This window comes from Bos grunniens, chromosome 7 (genome assembly GCF_055505025.1).
Source record: "Bos grunniens cultivar Pamir isolate PY7600 chromosome 7, Bosgru_T2T1.0, whole genome shotgun sequence".
NCBI classification, from domain to species: domain Eukaryota; kingdom Metazoa; phylum Chordata; class Mammalia; order Artiodactyla; family Bovidae; genus Bos; species Bos grunniens.
This window is the reverse complement of record NC_141171.1, coordinates 15,478,029-15,498,308: the sequence shown is the minus strand read 5'-3', so window position 1 is coordinate 15,498,308 and position 20,280 is coordinate 15,478,029. Positions and strand designations below refer to the sequence as shown.

The 20,280-nt window shown below is 55.9% G+C and overlaps 2 pseudogenes across 1 annotated transcript; one reads left to right on the top strand and one right to left on the bottom strand.

Annotated features, from left to right (window-relative positions):
- The first annotated feature begins 1,012 nt into the window (after positions 1 to 1,012).
- Positions 1,013 to 10,322, top strand: LOC147368599 (uncharacterized; annotated as a pseudogene). Its single transcript, XR_015168489.1, has 12 exons — positions 1,013 to 1,741; positions 2,245 to 2,586; positions 2,768 to 2,888; positions 2,945 to 3,201; positions 5,143 to 5,223; positions 5,492 to 5,599; positions 6,274 to 6,383; positions 7,981 to 8,039; positions 8,185 to 8,298; positions 8,929 to 9,308; positions 9,772 to 9,873; positions 10,123 to 10,322. The product of XR_015168489.1 is annotated as an uncharacterized LOC147368599 (transcript).
- Positions 10,323 to 13,546: 3,224 nt separating this feature from the next.
- LOC147368598 (GTPase HRas-like) lies at positions 13,547 to 14,225 on the bottom strand (annotated as a pseudogene).
- Positions 14,226 to 20,280: the final 6,055 nt, after the last annotated feature.

The window sequence follows — 20,280 nt, the reverse complement described above, 5'->3', positions numbered from 1 at the left end:
GATGGAAGATGGAGGCAGAGGACAGAAGAGTACAGGAGGATGGATATAGAGGGAGAAGGTGGGAATGGGACAGAGGTGGTGAGACAGGAAGAGGAGGAAGTGCAGGAAACAGGAGTGGGAGGAGGAAGGGTGATGGGGAGGTGAAGGTCTTGGGGTGCAGGACTTGAGAATGGAGGAGGAGGGAGGGTGAAGTGAGGGGCTGCCCAAGGACTGTAGAGCAGCTAGTGGAGGGGTAGGGAGGATGGGGAAGTGATGGAAGCTGAGGGGAAGAGGTGGGGGGATGCAGGGGTGGGATGGAGGAAGATGAGGGGAGAAGGGCAGAGCTTTGGCATCTCCAAAGCCTGGTGGGTCCAAGCCTGTGCTCGTGTCCTGGATCCCAGAGGCATCCTATCTGTCCTGCCCCAGACCAGGCAAGCTGGCCATGTGAGTTCGTTTGGCCTGTGGGCTGGGAGGTGGGGACACAGGGCCTCATGCTGTGCAGTGTATGGCCCCCCGTGCTCTCCATGTGTCACCAGCTCTACACTCTCCAGGCATGTTCTTGATGGTTTTCTGTGCGAGTCCAGGAACTGAGGCCCTTCCCCCTTGGCCTTGTTCAGACTTGTGGACTGAAGGGTGGTCTCAGCAGCACAGAGAGGCTGCCTGAGGTTAAATAAGTCATTTCTTTTCCCAAACTAACACCCTTCTGATTGGCTGGTGTGTTGCCTGAGCCGATTCACCAGCCAGAATCAGTGAGTTAGGTCCATTATGAGAACATGTGTCTCTTCCTAGTCCCTTGGTCCCCAATTCTTGCTCTGCCTCCCGAGAGGGGCCATCTGGGGGTGGCGGGGCGGTGAGGGGGGCGTGGTCCCAGGAAGAGCCCCATGGGCAGAAGCTCAGGGCTGCTGCCCTAGAACATGAGAGCCCCTGGTTGTGTTTTAATCTAAGTGAAGTCTCTCACTGCCCCTTTCAGGGCTCCTGGGGCGAATCCAGCTCAAAGAGCTTTCTCTGAAATTCACACGTCATCCACTTTAGCTCAAGTAGACTATTCAAAGGTCTTTATTTTACAGACTCCTGCTACCGTCACCACTACATCCATCTGTCACCACCTCATAAAAGTCTCTTGTCCATCAGCAGATACCTACCCCTCGCCCATCCCCCAGCCCTGGGGACCCCAGATCCAGTTTCTGTCTCTATGGACCTGGTGATGCTGGACGCTTCAGATCAATGGAATCATACAATATATGGTCTCTTGTGCCCAATTGCATTCACCCATCCACAGTGTAGCTGGGGTCACCATTTCCTGCCCGCAGTACAGGAGAGTTGCAATCTCTCCACATCCTGTTACTGGGAATAAAGTTTCCATGGGTGAGAAGTGGTCTGCCCTGGGGTCTTGATTTGCATCTCCCTGATGGCTGATGAGGTTGGGAAGCTCCCCCTGAGCCTGTTGGCCTTGTTTTCTAAGGCTGGGTGGACTTTGGAGAAAGGTCTACCCATGTCCTGAAGTCTACAAGTGGAAGTGTTAGGTGCGGCTGCAAGCCATGATCGCCAAGGGGGATCCCACCCACTAAGGGGGCGCTAATGTCTGATTTCTCCCCCTATGACCAGGAAGCTGCCAATTGGGAGCCAACTTCCACTTGCTGGGTCCCTGAAGCTCTTTAGGGCACTGGAATACATGGATTTTTGTCTTGCAGCATCCAACATGGAGAAGCTGGAGACCCTACTAGCCTTGGAACCAGAAGAAATTATAACAAAATACGAGCAGGTGAGACCCCAGCAGGGATCATAGACAAGAGTAGGTGTACCCAGGCAGGGATCTGAGCCAAGGACAGGCAGCTGAGACCCGGCAGGGATCCTAGCCAGGTAGAACTGGTATCAGAACCCATCAGAAAAGGTACATTCGCCAAGTGGAAATCACTGCAGCCCAGGCGAGCATCCTAGCCCACAGAAGCAGGTATGTCCCAGGAGAAACCAGCGCCAAGAATAAGCAAGGGAGGACAGGCAGAGATCATCCCTGGGTAGACCATGGAAGGCCACGTAAGGATGGTTACCAGTAGGAACAGGTACAGCTCAGGCGGGGAGCAGTCAGCACGCAGCAGGTGAGCCCCAGGTGGGCCATGCCAGCCCACACGGCCAGCAGGAGCAGGGATGTCCCTGGTGGGATCATAGCCAAGGAGGAGCAGGTGAGGCCCAGGTGGGGCCCATTGCCGGGTGTGCACAGGTACAGCCCAGCGGGAACCATGGGCAGCAAGAGCACTCTCATTCCAGGTAGGGGTCACAGCAAAAGCTGAGCAGAGCGAGCCTGAGTGGACATCCTCCTCCCCAGGACGAGCAGGTATGGCTCAGGTGGGAGTCACTGCAAATGGGACCAGGTGGCCCAGGCAGGATCCTAGCCAGGTACGAGCAGGTGAGGCCCAGGCAGATCCTACTGAGTCGGGCGGGCCTGGTGCTGTGCCCCTGGGATGCAGGGTGGGGACTTGTCCTGCCCTGCCTTTCCTGGCATCTCTCAGCCTCCTCTGGCTTTGGGGCCATGCAGGGAGGATGCGGGAACCAGGGGAGGATACAGACCTCTCACTGTACAGTGTTGCCAACAGGCTAGGTTCCTTGCTGTGAGTCACTGGGACGCCCCTCTCTCCCATCCTGGGGGGTGAGTTTCCATTGGAAGAAACATCTCTCAGAGGCCAAGAAGAGGAGGGAGACCCCTGGTGGCCTTGGCAGGCCATGGCGCTGATGCATCCAAGAGCAGAGGTGGGCTCCAGGGGGGTCCTCCACACACGTCTGGCTCCTGCAGGAGGTGGGCTACTTCCGGGGCATGAACAAGGTTGTGGCCGTCCTACTGATGTTCCTGAACGAGGACGACACCTTCTGGAGGTTGTTCCAGCTGATGACTGATGAGGAGCACGCCATGCGCAGTAGGTGCCTGCAGAGGACGGCTGGGCAAGCCTGAGGATCTGGGGTCTCTTTGCAGGGGGGCTGGTGGGGACCCTGGCCCAGGACAGCTCCCCATCAGCAAAGGGCACTGGTCCCCACACTGCCCTTTGGGTTCTGGACCTCAGCCCTCAGTCCCAGCCTCATGCAGACCACTCTCCCTTCCCTCCCTGCTGGTCCTTCTGCCTCAAGCCTGCCATCCACCAGGCGTCCCGCAAGCCCACGGCCGATGAAGCCCAGGCAGCAACACCACCTCCTCTGCCCCCAGCCTGGTTGCAGAGGCCAGGAGATGGCCAGGCACACACCCCCGCATCTCCCCTGGGGGCCACACTCACTGCCCCTCCATACCAAGCTGGCCATCCCCCACTGTGGTTGCTGTGTGGACAGCATGCTGGGGCCAGATGCCTGCCCACCCCTCTGCCCAGGGTGCCAGCTGAGCTGGGCATCCAGGAGCAGAGCCTCTGCCCTGGACTCACAGGCTGTCTTGCCTGGGAAGAGCATGTCCAGCCAGGGCTCAAGAGGGCCCCACAGGCAGGGGTCACCGCTGGGGGCTCCTGTGGTACTCCACTCCCCTCTGGGCGAGGCTTTGACTTGTGAGGGTCTGGGGGCTCCTCAGGCTTCATCCCTGGATTCCCAAAAATGCCAAGGTTCCAGGCCCATCACAAGCACATTCTCGGCAGAGCCCTCCCCAAGTTGAAGGGACATGTGGTGAGTACAACTGTCGCCCCGCCCAGAGGTGCTGTCCCATGGCCACTGCGGGGACTTGGCTTCCTGCAGACTTCATTTGCCTTCTCCTGGGGGCTGCCAGGGGTGAGCTCGGGCTGAGCAGGCCCATGGACAGCATGTCCACCACCCCTGAGGGTGGCTGTACAGGGCCCTCAAATAGGGAGGTTTCTGGCAGGGCAGGCAGGCCCTGAGCACCGCCTGCCCTGCTTTAGAGCCGATGTCTGCGGGGATTTACACACCCACGTGGTTCATGCAGTGCTTCATCAACCAGGTAAGGCTGCCCAGGGACGCTGGGTTCCAAGGCCTCCCTGTCCCCCACTCCTGTTGCCCAGGGAGGGACAAACCCCACCCTCAGATATGCCAAGTCCCTCCCGAGGAGCCCCAAGGGGCAGCCAGAGCCCTCCTGGTGGGCCCAGGGCACCCTGAAGTCCCAGGGACCCGCCGTTTCCACCTGGCTCCCTTCGGGAAGGGTGGGTCAACCTGGGGTGCAGCTGAGCCACCATCGTGATCTGCTGAGGTGTCCCCACCGAGAGGGTTAGCTGGTGCGCTGTCAGGCCCTAAGGACCCTGAGAGGGCTGGTGAGAGCACCTTTGTCCACCCAGATGAGCAGCTCTGGGACCTTGTCTGACGAATGGTGGGACTGCAGGGACCAGAGGCAGATGTGGCTTCTGACCCTGTGCTGGGACCCCCGTGCCCTGCTCAAGTGGCCCCTCCCATGCCCACTGTCCCCACAGACCCCCCCTTTCCGCTGACCCTGAGGCTCTGGGAGGCCTCCATCCTGGAGGGTGGGCACTTGCTCACAGCCATGGCCTACACCATCCTCAAGGTGCACAGGAGGAAGCGGGCCTGAGCGTGGAGCACAGGCCACGGAGGAGGGAGTGCCAGCCGCATGAAGGCGGTCAGGGTGCCCTGTGGTGAGCGCCCCTAGCTGGGGCGCTCCCTGGAACTCTGTTGGGACAGATGACCCCCAGGGGTGGTGCACAGCGGAACACAGCCGCCCTCTACGGGAGGACCCTCCAATGTGGGGGCCGAGCCTTCCTTGTGGGTCCCCCGATGGCCTGATGGCACCCCCACCCCTAGAGCGTCTCCAGGATGCAGCCCACCCTGAAGCCAGCACCCTGGGGGGGGATCAGCCCTCCCTTCGAGTCTCCTGGACTGACTTGGGGGTTGAGTGGGTGGGTGGTGCCTTCTGGGCCTCCAGCTGGGTCAGTACCTAACACCTTGTTTCTCTTGCCCTCCAGTCAGGAAAACCCACCTAGTCTCCAGGGCTTCAGTATCTGAGGCCTCAGCACTCACTCAGTGAGGGTAAGACTCCACGCGTGCTGTACCAGCAGAAGGAGGGAGGAGGTCACGGGTGCGGCTGGGGTTCCCTACTGCTCCACACCCCAGAACTGTCAAAGTGTCCTTGGTCTGCGAGGGGTCTGTGCCTGTCCTGGGGGCCCTTGAGTTCACGCCCATTCTTGCCACCATAGGGAGCTGGCAGCTAGAACACCACCATGTCCTATATTCTAGCAAAAAGCCCAAGACCTCCGGGGAGCTGACAAGTGGGTGAAGAAGCTGAGGAGCTGGCAAAAATACCAGGGCAGCACGAAGGTACAAAGCTGAGTATCCTGACCCTGCAGGGCGCTAGCCTTTGGGCCCCACAAGGCTTGAGAGATTCTGATGCCAGGGCGGCAGCCAGCCCAGCCCAGGACCCCACAGGGAGGGAGCAGTTGGGGCTATTCTCCACTCCCAGTTTGGGAAGATCAGACCCAGCTCTAGGAAGACCCTGCCCCTCTGCAGCATCTTCCACAGGCCTCTCGCTCCGTCTCCTCCCCGGCGTGGTGCCTGCATCTGTCTCAGGGCTGCTTCTCCCCCATAGATGTGCCGAAGGGTATCCATGGGCATCCCTCCACCAGTGCGAGGGCAGGCCTGGTCTCTGCTCTGGGACCTGGAGAAGGTGAAGGCGGAGAACATCAGGAAATATCAGGTGCGGCCGGTCCACCTGAGCAGGGGCAACGGGCCAGGCTTGGCGGGCTGCCCCTGGGGACCCCTGGCCCATCCCCAAGGGTGGGGGATGGAAGTGTCGGGCTGTGGGGCTCCATGCTCCTCCTGGGCGGTTTTTAGAGTCAGGATGTTGGGAACCCGAGCCCCCTGGGTCGGGCTGGCGCCAAAAGAGGAGTAAGTGACTATCAGAAGGAAAGGCAGCGAACTGCAGTCTCTCCTCGCCACGCCCACCCCATCCCGCCCCCTTCTCGCCCCGCCCCGCCTGTTACCGCCTAATGGCAGGGACACTCCAGAGGGTGTTAGGAAGCAGAGGCCCAGCCGCCCTCCCTGCCTCCCCCGCACCTGGGAGCCGCCTCCCGGGACCAGGCTCAGGGCCCGGCGGGAGCTGTCACCTGGGAGGCCTCTGGGGGAGGCGGAGGAGGGGTCCAGAGGGCCTGGACGTTACCTTGTTAACGGTCGGGGTTCTGGGCCTTGGACGGGGGAGTCCCTCGTGAGCCCCGATGGCTTCAGAAACAAGCGGAATGAGGTTTCTGCAGAAAAGAGCTGCGGTCCCTCCGGCCGCGCCGCGCCCGCCGCGTCGCGGCAGTTGTGGCGGTTGGTCCAGCGGGTCAGGGCCGCCTGACGTTGGCCCCGCCCCCTCGGCCCCGCCCACAAAAGAGCATAAAAGAGCAGGCCCGGCGGTGCTGTCCTGACGTCAAGCACATTGACGTAGACATCAACCGCGCCTTCAGGGATAACCTCTTCTTCTGGGAGCGAAACGGAATCAAGTGGGTCCCCAGGTTCCTGGCGGGGAGGCCGTGGACCTGGGTCTGGAGCTGGGGTGGCAGGGTGTCGACCCCTGCCCGTCCTGGCTGTACCGGCTGAGCCTCGAGGGGGGGCGCGAGTAGGCACGTTAGGAGCCCGGGCAGAGGTGTAGGGCTCGCGGCGGGTGGCGGTTGGCGGTTGGAGAGGGGAGAGTGGGGCGGGGCACCCGCTGGAGGGGAGGGGCTCCAGGCGGCAGAGACCTGGCTGGACAGGAGCTCAGATGGACTGAATTCGGGTTAGAGGGTCAAATGACGCCCCATCTTGATGGTGTTGCTTACATATTTCTACTTCTACAGTTTCCATCATTTGTAAAAATAGATTGGTGAACCCCAAATTTCATCACTTAGGGACCCAGCCCCATCCCATCTCCTGCGTTCACCACATCCTTGACCAGCACATGCCTTTCACAGAGGACCCAAGACCTCTGGCCTCACCCCATTGCTAGGCTCTCAGTATGCTTTTTTTTGGCCACGCCATGTGGCTTGTGGGAGCTTAGTGCCCTGACCAAGGAGCAAACCCATGCCCCCTGTGGTGGAAGAACAGACTCTTAATCCCTGGTCAGCCAGGGAACCCCCCCAACCTGCTGCTGCTGCTGCTAAGTCATTTCAGTCGTGTCCGACTCTGTACGACCCCATAGACGACAGCCCACCAGGCTCCCCGGTCCCTGGGATTCTCCAGACAAGAACACTGGAGTGGGTTGCCATTTCCTTCTCCAATGCGTGGAAGTGAAGTCGTGTCTGACTCCTAGCGACCCCATGGACTGCAGCCTACCAAGCTCCTCTGTCCATGGGATCTGCCAGGCAAGAGTACTGGAGTGGGTTGCCATTGCTAACCCTAACCTACTGCTGCTAGTATGCATTTTAAAAACAAGAATTCTTGGGAATTCCCTAACAATTCAGTGGTTAGACTCCACACTCTAATTGCAGAGGGCCCAGGTTGCATCCCTGTCAGGGAACTAAGCTCTCACAAGCCAAGCAGTTGGGCAAAAAGAAAAGAAGAAGCGGGATTCTTTTTTTACACGTGACCTCAAGCCTGTTGCAACACCTGAAGCGTGTACTGTAATCCCTTAATATGCACCCAGAGATCACGTCTCCCAACACTTCGTGCTTTCTGAATAAGCTGTCCCAATCCAGGTAACTGGAGTGGGTTGAAGACACTGACAGCCAGGGAAAACATATGGGCAGGCAAGAGAGAGGGTTCTGCCACAACCAATTCAGGTTGCAGGCTATTGGCCTGCAGATCAAGCTCGCTCTGAACCAAGAGACACTCTTCAGAGCCTCCACCCCAGAGAGAAGAGGGGTCTGGCCACAGCGGGGCTGAGAGCAACAAGGCAGGAGTGGGCTGTGCTGCCCGAGTGGTGACCCCAGACCCCTCATGCTCCTCTCACAGTGAGATGTCTCTACTGAGGGGCCCTGCCAGTCCCAAAGCAGCATGGCCCCAGGTCTCCTTGGCTTTGGGGGCTCATTTCTTAAACACACTTGCTTTGTCGTGAGGCTCTGTCAGACAATATAAAATTAAGAGCATCAGTGTGAAAGAAGCCCCCTGTGTCCTCTTCCCCAGGCAGCAGGCCCTGTTCCACGTGCTGGTGGCCTATTCCATGTATGACACTGAGAATATCTGCGCACCCAGGCCCTGCCCATTCCAGGGGGTCTTCCTGCTGGTCACGAATCAGGAGCATCCAGGAGCAGAGGTGGGAGTGTCAGAAGGGGACAGAGTGGCCTCCAGGTGGGTCCTCCACACACGTCTGGCTCTTGCAGGAGGTAGTCTACTTCCAGGACATGAACAAGGTTGTAGCCATCCTACTGATGTTCCTGAACTAAGAGGATGCTTTCTAGGGGCTGGTGCAGCTGATGACTGACGACCAGCACACGATGGGCGGTAGGTGCCTGTCGAGGACGGCTGGGCAAGCCAGAGGATCTGGGGTCTCTTTGCAGGGGGGCTGGTGGGGACCCTGGCCCAGGACAGCTCCCCATCAGCAAAGGGCACTGGTCCCCACACTGCCCTTTGGGTTCTGGACCTCAGCCCTCAGTCCCAGCCTCATGCAGACCACTCTCCCTTCCCTCCCTGCTGGTCCTTCTGCCTCAAGCCTGCCATCCACCAGGCGCCCCGCAAGCCCACGGCCGATGAAGCCCAGGCAGCAACACCACCTCCTCTGCCCCTAGCCTGGTTGCAGAGGCCAGGAGATGGCCAGGCACACACCCCCATCTCCCCTGGGGGCCACACTCACTGCCCCTCCATACCAGGCTGGCCATCCCCCACTGTGGCTGCTGTGTGGACAGCATGCTGGGGCCAGATGCCTGCCCACCCCTCTGCCCAGGGTGCCAGCTGAGCTGGGCATCCAGGAGCAGGGCCTCTGCCCTGGCCTCACAGGCTGTCTTGCCTGGGAAGAGCATGTCCAGCCAGGGCTCAAGAGGGCCCCACAGGCAGGGGTCACCGCTGGGGGCTCCTGTGGTACTCCACTCCCCTCTGGGCGAGGCTTTGACTTGTGAGGGTCTGGGGGCTCCTCAGGCTTCATCCCTGGATTCCCAAAAATGCCAAGGTTCCAGGCCCATCACAAGCACATTCTCGGCAGAGCCCTCCCCAAGTTGAAGGGACATGTGGTGAGTACAACTGTCGCCCCGCCCAGGGTGCTGTCCCATGGCCACTGCGGGGACTTGGCTTCCTGCAGACTTCATTTGCCTTCTCCTGGGGGCTGCCAGGGGTGAGCTCGGGCTGAGCAGGCCCATGGACAGCATGTCCACCACCCCTGAGGGTGGCTGTACAGGGCCCTCAAATAGGGAGGTTTCTGGCAGGGCAGGCAGGCCCTGAGCACCGCCTGCCCTGCTTTAGAGCCGATGTCTGCGGGGATTTACACACCCACGTGGTTCATGCAGTGCTTCATCAACCAGGTAAGGCTGCCCAGGGACGCTGGGTTCCAAGGCCTCCCTGTCCCCCACTCCTGTTGCCCAGGGAGGGACAAACCCCACCCTCAGATATGCCAAGTCCCTCCCGAGGAGCCCCAAGGGGCAGCCAGAGCCCTCCTGGTGGGCCCAGGGCACCCTGAAGTCCCAGGGACCCGCCGTTTCCACCTGGCTCCCTTCGGGAAGGGTGGGTCAACCTGGGGTGCAGCTGAGCCACCATCGTGATCTGCTGAGGTGTCCCCACCGAGAAGGTTAGCTGGTGCGCTGTCAGGCCCTAAGGACCCTGAGAGGGCTGGTGGGAGCACCTTTGTCCACCCAGATGAGCAGCTCTGGGACCTTGTCTGACGAATGGTGGGACTGCAGGGACCAGAGGCAGATGTGGCTTCTGACCCTGTGCTGGGACCCCCGTGCCCTGCTCAAGTGGCCCCTCCCATGCCCACTGTCCCCACAGACGCCCCCTTTCCGCTGACCCTGAGGCTCTGGGAGGCCTCCATCCTGGAGGGTGGGCACTTGCTCACGGCCATGGCCTACACCGTCCTCAAGGTGCACAGGAGGAAGCGGGCTTGAGAGTGGAGCACAGGCCACGGAGGAGGGAGTGCCAGCCACATGAAGGCGGTCAGGGTGCCCTGTGGTGAGCGCCCCTAGCTGGGGCGCTCCCTGGGGCTCTGTTGGGACAGATGGACCCCCATGGGTGGCGCACAGCGGAACACAGCCGCCCCTCCCCCATGGGAAGACCCCCAGGGTGGGGGGCTGAGCCTTCCTTGCAGGTCCCCCCATGGCCTGATGGCACCCCCACCCCTAGAGCGCCTCCTAACGCTGCCCCTGGAAGGCTGCAGGAGTTCCTGCAGGACGCGCTGTCCCGGGCCAGGGCCCCGGCGGACGGCGCAGTGCGCATGCAGCTGCCGGCCTCCATGGCTGAGCTACCCAGGATGACGTATGACCTGCCCTGGCCAGGGGGGCTCAGCCCTGGTCTCCCCATGAGTCCCCCTCTCAGGCAGTAGTGGGTGGGTGAGCCCCGGGCTTTCCCCTCACTCCCGGCCATTCGCTCTTCTGGGCGGTCACCACAGAGCCCAGAGGTTGGTGGCCTAGAGGGCTGTTCTCAAAGCTGGGCCGGCTCTGCCATGCCTGGCCCCAAGGGCCCACCTTGTGCAGACCACAGCGATACAATTCCCTCCCAAACTTCCCAGTGATCTGTGAGGCCACAGGCAGGTGGCCCCCAGACCTCGGCTTTGAGCTGGAATGCTGGGTCCCTTCCCCTTCAGTCCCTACCTGGGCCACCCCCAGGGCCACGCGACAGGCCTGACTCCGTGACCCCACTGAGGCCCCGGCAACCAGCTCCACCCAGCCTGCTGAAGATGGCGCCACTGGGCCCAGGACACCCCTCCTGCCCTGAGGCAGCTGCAGCCAGCATCCCTCCCATGAGTGACCAGCACCGCCATGGTGGAGCCAGGACAGCACCCCAAGAGCTGCGCCAAGGCCCCACACGTCCGCATGACCCCCTGAGCTCTGTGTCCATAGGGAGCCTGGACGTTCAGGGGCCTCCAGAGGATGAGGTGACTGTGAGCACAGGGACCCCAAGGCTCCCGGGGACCCCGAGGTCCCCAGAAGCCAGCAACATGCCCTGCTTTTTTACGCTGAGCTCAAGGAGGATGGACTTTACCCCCACCCCCATATAGCACAAGTCCCTGACTCCAAAGGGCCTGAATTTGGGCTCCAGGAGAGCAGATGCTGTGTGATCACCCCTCAGCCTGGACTGTGACTAAAGGGGCTGCCCCGGCCAGTCAGGAACACTGGCTCAAGGCAAGGCGAGCCCTCTAGGAGCTGTATGTGGTCTCCTGCAGCCTGAGAGTGCCCCACAAGGTCCCTTCAGTGACCTGAGGAGCCTCTGGGAACCACAGGCCACCTCCAGGACCTCACACGCATAAGAAGGTGGGGCCAGAGCAGAGGGTGCTGCTGTTTGGGCTGACACAACACACTGTCCAAGTCAGTGACTGCCTTTTGGGGCCCCTAAATCTCAGCAAATGCAACCCACCCGGGACCCAACTGGGTTCCCTGCCGCCCAGCCATTCGCTATGAAGGTCTCCCTCCAGGGATGGACAGACTTTGGTTTCAGTTTCCCCCCTTGCTGGTTAAAGGTTAATACATTTTTGTGCTTTAAGTGCTAGACTGGCTGGTTCTTGTAGCACCTAGACGTCTCCGAAGGATGCCCTCAGGGCCCCCAGAGGCAAAGGGAGCACCAGCTGGACAAAACTGAGGTTCCCAGCTGCCTCGTGGGAGGCCACAGGCACTACAGACTCCGAGCTTCAACCAAACCCCAGATCAAGACCATCGGATGATTGTGACTCAGCCTGTGTCCGGTGGGCCAGGACTGGGCTCCAGGAGAGCAACAGCTGGCGGGCAGGGAGCATCAGTTCAGTCACTCTGTCCACCAACCTGGGCTGGCCAGGCTCCAGTGGCACTTCCTTTCTTCCCTGCCTCCTCCTCCCCACACCCATCTCGCACACCCTTTCCCACATCACACTGGACACCTCCGTGCCCCTCCACACCTGTCAGGGGAGCAGCACCTGAGCTCAGGCAGCCTAGGGCCCCCTCCTTGGGTGGGCGTGCTGCCGGATCTCACTCACCAGTGGAAGGAAGAGGGCACCGGCTCAAGGGGAACACTGCCTCTGCCTCGAGCAGAATCCCAGACCCTTCCCTGCCAGGAGTGAGTTCCGCCTGTGGCAAAGGTCATGAGGAAGGAGGCTTGGCATACTCAAAGGTGGGATGAAGCCTCAGGAGTCCCCCTGGAAATTCTCGAGCATCTACCCCCAAAACCAGAGTCTGCCTACTTTCTGCTTTGTGCTCTCACCTACACCTCTGACTTTACAGGGGGCTGTCCCCCACTACCTCTCTCTGAAAAAAGAGTTAACTTACAGCTCCAGTTAATAAAGTTCCTGAGTGTGATAGTGTTTCAACCTACAAACTCCTTTGGAAGTCCTCTAGCCTGCCTGAATAGGTTTTTCCAGCCACATGTGATTGCTCAGAGCCTCCCAACTGTGAGAGGCATGAGATGTTCTAAACTGTCTAAATACGGATTCCTTTGAGCAGTTAAAAGATTGATTAGAAATTGTATTGGTGAAGGGTTTTTCACTTGTTGGGCCAATGTTTGCTGCTAAGTCTCCATATCCCTTACCTGCTGTGTCCCCGGCAGTGTATTGATTAATATAATTGGTGTAAGTAGTAGCTTTAATGTTTGTAACCTGGGACCCTTGAGTTAATTCTTTTTCTTGTTATAGCCCACCACTCCTTTGCTCTGTAGGAATGCAACTTAATCTAATGCTTTTGGAGGGTGCTGCCTGACTTTAGAATAATCACCTATAGAGAAAAATAAGTTTCTTAAAATGTTAACAGGCCTCCGGGCCAGAAGATGATGCAAATCACCTAAACTTTTGCATATGATAAGTTTGCAGGAAGAAAGCCTGGCTTACTGCATGACTCTACCCCTTCCCCCATTATCCTCTATGCATAACTTAAAGTATAAAAACTACTTTGGAAAATAAAGTGCGGGCCTTGTTCACCGAAACTTGGTCTCCCCATGTCGTTCTTTCTCTTACCTTCCGGCTGAATTTTTCAGCCTCTTTTCTCCACTGAATTTCCTCACTGAGCTATCCTTATTTCAGCCTCTTTTCTCCACTGATTTCCTCACTGAGCTATCCTTATTCTATTACTCTTTATATCCTTAATTAACGTTTAATTAAGCAATTGTTTCCTGATCCTCGCCGACGCCGTCCCCGCTTCGAATTCCCTGGATCCACCGGGGCTGGACCCCGGCACTTCCCCGTTCACCCCACAAATGGGGACCTGGGTCCTGCTTGTCTCGGGCTCCAGGGCACCCTACTGGAATACGTGTCCTCAGCAGCCCTCCCACTGCCCACTGAGGGGTCAGGGCTGACTGGGACCTTGGGGCGCTCTGGGGGCACATGGGCCAGGGCCATGCTCCCACTTGGCTCAGGGCAGCTCTCTCTGGGGACCTCCACCCTGGGAGCTGTGTCGGCCCAGACCCGGGTCCTGGACTCTCTCGCTGCCCCTGCCTCCCGGGGAGACTCACAGCTTGAGGGGCTGCTGGGTCAGGGGAATCGAAGTGGGTTCCAGGGGGTCCCTTAGCTGGAGCCAGAGGTCGAGCAGCTGCCCTGGATGGAGGGAGAAGGGGCAGTGAGTGCTGCTCCCAGGCAGTGGGGGTGGCACAGGGCCCTGGCTGGATGGGGGGCAGGGAGGGGGGCTTCCACCTGGTGCATCTGGGCCAACACATCACTGCAGGGGACGCTGCAGTTTTGGGTGAGGTTCTGGCCTGCTGAGACTCGACGGTACCATGACCAGGTCACACTTGTTCCCACCAGCACCACAGGTATGCCATCTGAGTCCTTCACCCACTTGATCTGCTCCCTACAAGGGGGAAGTCGTGATCCAGTGGGCAGGCTGCGGGCTGGGCTGCACTTGGGGTCACAGAGAGAGGACAGGAAGCCCCTGAGGGTCAGTGGTCAGCTCACCAGGGCTGGTGGATGCCCTTGAAGGACTCGGTATTGTTGATGCAAACACCCAGAGGAAAGCTCTCGCTGGTGCTCATGTACTGGTCTCCATGACGCTGACTCTCCTGGCCTGCTGTGTCCAGTAGCTAGGTCTCCCCATCAGTGACCACTTGCTTCCAGTAGGAACTTAGAGACAGCCAACCTTCCTGGGAGGGGACCCTCCCTCGCTCCTCTTGTGCCCCCAGGACCTAGGACAATGGGACCCCTCCTGCAGAGCAGGTGGAGGACAAGCCCCTGTCAGGAGCCAGGCTGTGGACCAGAGTCGGCTCACCTCCATGGTGGAGTTGTCCTCCACGGGGTGGTTCTTGATGAGCTGGATGGTCAGGGCACTCTTCCTCATACCATGGCGCCCACCGCCACGAGCTTATCCTCCGTCATCACTCCTCAAGGGACCCCAACACCAGGCACTACTGTGGTTTCCTGTCCCACTGACCCCACTCGCACGCCCACTGAGCTCCTGGGGCCAGGCTGCCCGGGCCAGGCTTGTCTTCTGAACCAGGCATAGCAGCAAGAACGGTGGCCCAGGGACTTCCCTGGTGGTCTAGTGGTTAAGAATCTGCCTTGCAACGCAGGGAACAGGGGTTTGCTATGGAGAAACTAAGCCCCACGCCACAACTACTGAGCCGATAAACTGCGAGGAAAGATCCAACATAATGCAATGAAGACGCAACGTGCCACAGCTGAGACTCAACGCAGCCAAATAAATACATACGTTGAGGCAGTCTGAGCGTGGGCTGGAAAAGTTTCCAGACACAGAGCATTTCATAAGGGAGGGTGTTTATTAAGAACCAAGAGCAGAGCTGAAGAGGCCGCAGCAGGCCAAACTCCTGACCGAGCAGGGAGAGTCGATAGTTCTCGTGCATAAACAGCCAACTTTTATAGCCTTGAGACAAAATTGCTATGGAAGGCTGGCATAGGGTGATTGGCTGGGGCGCTGTGGGGTGCTTACTAGAGTGGGCATCTTTGTCTAACTGGGAGTCAGAAAGCTTGTTAGTGATGATAGGGGGGGCTTCCGGCAAGGGTTACAAAGGGGCTCAGTTAGTTTTGGAAGTGACCTTGGTTCTGGGCTCCACTTCCGTGGCCTAGGGGCAGAACTCAACAAAATACTTTTTAACAAAATGAGGGGAAAAAATGAATGGTGACCCAGCCACTCACCTGCAGCACCTCCAGCCCAGAGGTGTGAGGGGGCTCCTACCTCTAGCTACACGTAATGAGAGGAGCCAGCTCCCCAAAGGCAGGGCTGACAGTTGAGAACATTTCCCCAAGCATGCACCTGAATTAGAAGCTGCTGGGGAGGCAAAGAACTGAAACTGGAGGCATGGTGGGCCCAAGGTTATCAGCACCCTCTGGAGAACAGGTCTTGCCACAGTGGCAGGCACAGCAGTGTGTCTGGACAGGACTGACAGCCAACAACCGGCTCCAGGCGCCCCCTGCTCTCACCTCTGGGCATGTTGGTGCATTTGGAAAGTGTTCACTGAGCACCTACTGGTGCCAGGGGTTATTCCAGGCACAGGGTGACGGTCAGACAGAAAGAACCGCTGCCCTGGTAGACTTGGGCTAGCTCCAAAGAAAAAAAATCCACGTAAAGAAAATAAAGGGAAACCCGTGAGGTCCCATTGTCAGAAGATCTTTGGAGAACGTGAGGCAGGTGAGGAGGTAGACAGGTGGGGGCCAGGGCTCCAGGAAGCAGAAACTTATCACAAGAAAAGACCCGAAGGAGGTGTGGGAGCCAGGGCAGAGATGAGAAAGAAAAGGCCCCTAGCTGGGGTGTCCCCAGTTTTTGGTGCTTAAAGAAGGGATGCCCTTGTGGGGACAGTGGGCAGTGACATTCTGAACCCCAGGTTCTCCTGGTGTGCGTGATGGCCACCAGATGTCCAAGCTTTTTGGAGGGATTCTTGGGGATCTGGTGTGTGGGAGATCCTATCACCACGACCACGCGAGGGCCTGCACTTGTGGGCAGCCAGAGCACTTGTGGGACCCCAGAAGACAGGACCTGGGACCTGGAGCCTTGAGGAGGTGGCCCACGCGAGGCACAGTGGATCCGCCGCCTACGGCTCACCAGCGCCACCTTGTGCTCGCGTAGTAGAGGAGCTAAGATTCCACATGCCTCTCCAGAGGAAAAAACAAAATATAAAACAGAAGCAAATGTAACAAATTCAATACTTTTACAAGGGCCCACATCCAGAAAAAAATTTTAAGAGACTTCCCTTGTGGTCTATGGGCTTCCCAAGTGGCACAGTGGTAAAGAATCCCCCTGCCAATGCAGGAGACCTAAGAGACACACGTTCAATCCCTGGGTTGGCAAGATCTCCTGGAGGAGGAAATGGCAACCCACTCCAGTATTCCTGCCTGGAAAATTCCATGGACAGAGGAGCCTGGTGGGCTACAGACCATGTGGTGGCAAACAGTCAGACACGACTGAGCACACACACAGCTAGTGGTCCACGGGCTGGAACTCCCAGCTCCCAGTGCGGATTTCCTGGGTTCTATCCCTGGTCAGGGAACTAGATCCCACAAGCCACAACTAAGAGTTCAAAGGCCGCAACCAAGACCCAGTGCAGCTAAATAAAATTTAAAATACTTTTTAAAAAATTAATAAATAAATCTTAAAAGAGAGGACTGGAAAATGTTCCTGTATCAGTCAAGTGTTTCTTTGGCTCCTAGAGACAAGCACACACAGGCTCCAGTCTCTGTACATGCCAAGTCACTTCAGTCGTGTCCAACTCTTTGTGATCCTGAAGACTGTAGCCGGCCAGGCTCCTCTGTCCATGAGATTCTCCAGACAAGAATACTAGTGGGTTGCCATGCCCTCCTCCAGGGGATCTTTCCAGCCCAGTAATGGACCTGGGTCTCCTGCATTGCAGGAAGATTCTTTACCTTCTGAGCCACCAGGGAAGCCCAGGCTCCGTGGGCCTCCACTAACCAGGCACCTCCCCGGGCAGCCCTGTGTGTGGGGCTGCAGGTGAGACTGGAAGCTGTGGTCTCTTCCTGGCCTGGGCAGACAGAGGGTGGGTTCCAAGCCTCCCTCCTCCACACTGGGCCCCACTGTGCACAGTAATGGCCTACTAGGTATTGAGTGCTTTCTGATGTTGCTAACAACCTCAGGTAGGTTGGCTCCTGTTTACAGAGAAAGAATCTGAAGGGTGGAGAAGGCACTTCACCTACCTCAGGTGAGTCCCAGATCCCCTGAGTGTAAAAGCTGGAATTCAAATACTTCTTTATTATTAGTCACCATGCTGTACGTTACATTCCCATGACAGCTTTAAAAAATTGTTTTATTTTTAGCTGTGCTGAGTCCTTGCTGCTGCAAAGGCTTTTCTTTATTTGTAGCAAGCACGGGTTACTCTAATTGCAGAGCACAGGCTTCTCATTGGGTTGGTTTCTCTTGTGAAGAACTGGCCCTAGGGTGGGCTTTATAGGTGCTGCATGTGGGGTCAATAGCTGTGGTGTATGAGCTGAATTGCCCTGGGTCACGTGGAATCTTCCCAATATGTGATTAGTCACTCAGTCACGTCTGACTCTTTGTGACCCTTTGGACAATTCCCGCCAGACTCCTCTGTCCTTGGGACTTTTCAGGCAAGAATACTGGAGTGGGTTGCCATATCCTCCTCCAGGGGATCTTCCAGACCCAGGGATGGAATCCAAATCTCCTGTGTTTCCTGCATTGCAGGTGGACTCTGAACCACGGACCAGGGAAGCCCCCATGACTGCTTTTATAACATGAAGATTGTACCGTTTAGCCCACTTCTCTCAGGTTTGTGCAACCCCCAACCCCCTGCCCCGGCAGCCACTAACCTGTTCTCTGTACCAAACGAGCTAGATATTCTTTTCTTTAATATTTTTAAAGATTCTACATTTAAGTGAGGTCTTATATTTGCCTCTTTCCTGACATTTCACTTAGCATAATACCTTCGAGGCCCATCCATGTTGTTGCAAATGACAAGATTTCCTTTTTTAATGGCTAACATTCATATATATATATATATAAAATGTAATATATGGCATATCATCTTTATCTATTCTTCTACGGATGAGCATTTAGGTTGCTTCCATATCTTGGCTATTTTAAATAATGTTACCTTAAACATAAGGGCACATATGTTTGTTTTTCCTTTTCTTTCTGTAAATACCCAGAAGTGGAATTGATGGATCATATGGTAGTTCTATTTCTAATTTCTTAAAGAAACTTCATACTGTTTTCCTTAGTGACCACACCAATTTACACTCCCACCAACAGTGCCTTAAGAGTTCCCTTTTCTCCACATTCTGGACAACACCTGCTATTTCTTTTTGATCACAGCCATTCTATAGGCGTGAGGTGTTTTCTCCTTGGGGTTTAAAATACCATGTCCCTGATTAGCATACACCCTTTCATGTACCTATTGTTCTGTATGTACGTATTGTTTCATGTACCATGTACTGTATGTCTAAGGAAAAACTTTTAGATTTTCCGCCCATTTTTTAACAAGATTCATTTTTGCTATTGAGTTACAAGTTCTTCATGTAGTTTAGATATTAAAGTGAAAGTGTTAGTTGCTCAGTCGTGTCCAACTCTGTGACCCCATGGACTGTAGCCCACCAGGTTCCTCCATCCATGGGATTCCCCAGGCAAGAATACTGGAGCAGGCTGCCATTTCCTTCTCCAGGGCATCTTCCTGACCCAGAGATGGAACCTGGGTCTCTTAGTATTGCAGGTGGAGTCTTTACCATCTGAGCCCCCATTAATTCCTCAGCAGATACATGATTTGAAAATACTTTCTCATTTCATAGATTGTCTTTTCATTTTGTTGATGTTTTCCTTTTCTGAGCACAAGTTTTTAGTTTGATATAGTCCCACTTGTTTATTGCTTGTTGCCTTTGGTGCCAATTCAAAAATATTATCCTCAAGACCGATGTTAAAGAGCTAGCTATTGCCCATGTTCTCTTCTAGTTTTATGGTTTCAGGACTTATGTTTCAGTCTTTAATCCATTTTGAGTTAATTTTTGTGGATGGTGTAAGGTAGTGGTCCAGTTTTCCCAACACCATTTATTGAAGAGACTGTCCTTTCCCTATTGTATATTCTTGGCTCCTTTGTGGTAAATTAATTGACTACCAAGGAGCATTTGTAAATAAACCTGTCGGTTTATTTCTGGGCTCTGTATTCTGTTCCATTGATCTGTTTCTGTACTGCTTTGATTACAATAGCTTTGTAGTATGCAGTATTAAATCCAGGTTAAATCATGCAGTATGATAAACTCAGCTTTGTTCTTTCTCAAAATTACTTTGGCTATTTGGGATCTTATGTGGTTCTATACAAGTTTCAGGATTCTTTGTTCTAGTTCTGTGAAAAATGTCATTCAAATTTTGGTAGGGATTATAGTTTTAACAATATTAATTCTTCTGTTGCTGAACCAAATGTAGCATCACTCACCCACACAAAGTAAAGCCAACCTACTGATGCATCTTTGTGGTGAAGGAAAATGCAGTGATTACTGCAGGGCCCCAAGCAAGGAGTTCAGGAAGCCAATGTTTATCTTATTCTATTATTTACTTATTTGTTTGGCCATACTGCTGTGCCCCTTGCAGGATCTTAGTTCCCTGACTAGGGATTGAACCCAGGCCTCCTGCAATGGAAGCTCAGAATCCTAACCACGAGACCACCAGGGGATTCCCCCAGGCAGCTGATGTTTAGAAGGCCTAAACATCAAGGCTTTCAGGGAAAGAGTTTTAAATTAAAGGCCAGGTGTATTTAACATTCTTCTGACTGATTAATTGGGACTCAACATCATCAGCCTTCGTGTTAACTTCTTCCCCCTGGTGCACGTTTCAGTATCTGCAAAACAGCTCAAAGGACATGCCTCAGAATATTATCTATAGCCCTTGAGGAGGAACTAAAGGTCCTTGGCTTTAATGGTGAAACTATTTTTTTGTCTTGCTTGACTCTTTCCCTGTGTTTCTGTATTTCTGCACTTCTCTGATAGAATTTACTCTTTGAAACTTGGGGAAAGCCGAGGAGGTTAAAGTTTTTCTACAGACAAGGCAGGCAAAGGACATGGTGGGGTCTGTCCCAGGAAGACCCTGTAGGGTCCTGCGCAGTTGTACTTCCAATCCATGAGCATGGCCTATCTTTCCATTTATTTGTATCTTCAATTTCTTTCCTCTGGGACTTCCCTGGTGGCCCAGGGGTTAAGAATCCGTTTTCACGTAAAGAACAGACTTTTGGACTCAGTGGGAGGAGAGAGAGAGAATTTGAGAGAACAGCACTGAAACATACACATCACCATGTGTAAAGCAGATAGCCAGCGCAAGCTTGATATATGACGCAGGGCACCCAAAGCCAGTGCTGTGACAGCCTGGAGGGATGGGGTGGGGAGGGAGGCGGAGGGGCGTTCAGGATGCAGGTGACACATGCATA